This window comes from Pinus tabuliformis, chromosome 5_2, assembly GCF_031772625.1.
Source record: "Pinus tabuliformis cultivar Carrire ecotype Pingquan chromosome 5_2, CPIR1, whole genome shotgun sequence".
NCBI lineage: Eukaryota > Viridiplantae > Streptophyta > Pinopsida > Pinales > Pinaceae > Pinus > Pinus tabuliformis.
Window position 1 is genome coordinate 433,122,540 of NC_142306.1, and position 3,507 is coordinate 433,126,046.

Consider the following 3,507-nt stretch of genomic DNA (forward strand, 5'->3'; position numbering starts at 1 on the left):
TCTTTTGGAGTTCAGGTTCTCATATCAGAATTTTGACGGGTGCTAATTTTAGCTATAACATATTAGCTTGTGAGATATCCTTCCTTGACCGCGTTTCAGAAAGCCGCTAGTTGAATGATTGCAATATCTCATAAGAGGAAGTGGTTATTATATATTTCAGCCCCACCCGAACATAAAAATATGTCGTGGACGGTGGCTTTTACTATTTAGCCTGCAATTTTGTCAAACATCAAAGTTTAAAACTCTGTGCTGTGTTTTAAAAATTCGCAGCTTACGTTTGCCATCACGCTCCAGTGGATGCATGTCCCTACATTGCGCAAAGGAAATTCATACTGCAATCTACCAAGTGTGATGAAATAATGATAGTAACGACAAAACGGTGGATACTATAAGAAGGCCGCGGCGTTTGCAAGAGTCTCACAGCAGAAGCAACCACCACCAGTGTTGTTAGTGTTGTTGTTTTCTTGAGAAGACAAAGCTGAGTCGTGGCTGTCAAAATGAGCAATCCAATTAGTATTTTGAGGTGCATGTTGTTGATAGGAATACTCCGCTGCGTTCATGGCGGGGTGCCAAAGCCATTTGAATCAAAATATGGAGAGAAGTTTATGGGACGGAAGATAGTCGAGGCACTGGGCAATATAAATAGGTCCACGATTCCTGTGGAGAAAGATCGGAACGAAAATTGTTCAAGAGTAAGTAAATCTTGTCAATCTTTCTGTTTTTTTTATTTTTTATTATTTTCTGTTGGAGGCTGAATTGACACTAAAATGCTTCATTATTAACAACAGTACAAGAGGAGGAGAGGAACTGAGCGTGTCGTCATGTGCCATGGGTAATCCTAACGATGACTGTTGGCGGTGCGACCGCAATTGGGAGAGCAACAGAAAACGGCTGGCAGATTGCGGCATTGGATTTGGCAAGCATGCCATCGGAGGCAAAAACGGCAAGTTTTATGTGATTACGAATGCCAGTGATGATGCCGTGAATCCATCCAAAGGTACACTGCGTCATGCCGTGATTCAGACGGAGCCGCTGTGGATCATCTTCCACAATGACATGGTCATCCAGCTCAAGGAAAAGCTTGTTATTCACAGCTTCAAAACAATCGACGGACGAGTCTCCAAAGTCCACATTGGTAAGGGCCCGTGCATCACCATAAAAGATGCCACAAACATCATCATTCATGGCATCCACATTCATGACTGTAAAAGTCTAGGAAACGCTGCGGTAAATATGTATCCTCTGAAGAGTGGGTCAAGAAAAATAAATCATGGAGACGGGATTTCCATCTCGACAGCGAGGCACATATGGGTGGACCATTGCTCTATGTCTAACTGCGAAGATGGCCTCATTGACGCAGTCAAGGCATCCACTTATATTACCATTTCCAACAATTATTTCAGTCGCCACAACAAGGTAAGCAAGCTCACATACTCATTCCTTCATTAATTGCAATTCACTCTATTTTATTCCTTCTCTTCTACCTTGACAATGGCCGGCTTTTCTCCAATGGTAGGTGATGTTATTGGGTCACAGTGACGACCACCATCATGACAAAGTTATGCAGGCAACGGTTGCACTCAACCATTTTGGCGAAGGTCTCGTGCAACGAACGCCAAGGTGAGTAATTTAATTGTTATTTCATTCATTTCCCCTCTTATTTTGTATTGGTTGTGAAGCAAAAGTATGAAATAGCCATTATATTATTTAGAAATTAAATTATGAATTAACTGGATGTAGGTGCCGATTTGGATACTTACATGTGTTTAACAATGATTACACTAAGTGGGGAATGTATGCCATCGGTGGAAGTTCAAAGTTCAAACCCTACCATACTGAGTCAGGGCAATAGATTCATGGCATCTGCAAATCCCTTAACTAAAGAAGTAACCAAGAGGCAAAACGCCACAGAACGTGAATGGAAAAAGTGGAACTGGAAATCAGAAGATGATGTGCTGCTAAATAGTGCATATTTCACGCCATCAGGATCGCAGGTGCTTTCGACCTATGCAACCGCATACAGTCGCAGGCCAAAGAGTTCAGCCCTCGTGGAAAAGCTCACCAGGAACGCAGGCGTGCTCTCGTGTAAGAAAGGAACTGCCTGCTAATTCCAGCGTCTTGCCAGCCATTATCACGACTGAATTTGAGTGCCCTCAAGCATTGTCATTGCTTTTCAAAACTGTCTCTTGCATTTGAGTGCCCACAAACATTGTCATTACTTTTCAGAACTTTGTCTTCTTGAATGTTCCCCTTCTCATAGTTTAACTATGCATGGTTTGCAAATTTAGCTAATAGATATGAGCAATTACTTCACATTATCTTTTATCCTAAGTTATCCAGCGTATGCTATAATACCTTTTCAATTTCGCAAATATAAAAGGTTCATGTTTATAAATATAAGTGATTCATGTTTATCTCAAACGTTTAAGAAATTATTTTAAATCTCGGTATTTTGATTTATTATTTTTTCAATAAAAGGACCTTTCTATATAATTAATTTTACTTTCATGTAACTTTAGTGATAGCTAGCGTGATTATGATTTGATAATTAAAGTTTCCACCATAAATATGTTTGAAAAAATTCAAATTCTATTATTAATATATTCTGGCAATTCTTATTCATATATATATAAAACCAGAAAGGGCCGGGCCGTGTTTTCTTTATACGCCCTCAGTGCTCTCTATTTAGTGGAGTGAACATGCATGTGAAGTAGCTGCCCCCTGTACATTCAACTAGTAGACAGTGAATCGCAATTGGTGCATCAGCGTCAATGGGTGCTTAGCTGCCCCCTGTACATTTAATTAGTAGCTAGTCAATCATAACTTCACTTGACCCAACCGAAATTGGTGCATAGGGTCAATGCGTGCTTAGCTGCCCCCGTGATATAGAGGGAGGGAGGCATATCACGAAGCTCAAGATTGGCCCAATGCATGGTACTACATCTTTATATTAAAAAAATATCATTTTTTTACTTTTGAATCCATAATTTTAGCTTTAGACAATAAAATAATTTTTTATGCTCTCATAAATTATTCGAGTTTTATTCAATCTAATTTTTAAGTAATATTTAAACGTTTAATTTAATTAGTAAATAAAATGGCTTTTTTACAGCATTGAAAAATAAATTTTATATATATATATATTTATATAACCCTTATCCATTCAAGGTATTTTTAATATAATAATATCTATTACTATATTTTTATATTAAAATAATATCATTTTGAATTCATAACTTTAGCTTTTGAAAATAAAATATGTTTTTTTTGTTTTTATAAATTATTTGAATTTTATTTATTTAAATTTAGATGTTCAATCTAATATTTAAGTAATATTTAAATGCTTAATTTAATTAGTAAATAAAATGGCTTTTTTCTCACCATTTTTTCAAGTCAATTTTGCTTAAAATCTATTTCAGATTTTTAAAAATTTATTAGTTTAAATTAATTAATTTGGAAATATCTAGTGTTTTGGTAATTTTTTGGAGTGTTAAATTTATTTCTATA

The 3,507-nt window shown here is 36.6% G+C and overlaps 1 pseudogene; it reads left to right on the forward strand.

The window, feature by feature from the left end:
* The first annotated feature begins 1,056 nt into the window (after nt 1–1,056).
* LOC149159506 (putative pectate lyase 18) lies at nt 1,057–2,108 on the forward strand (annotated as a pseudogene).
* The last annotated feature ends 1,399 nt before the right edge of the window (nt 2,109–3,507 follow it).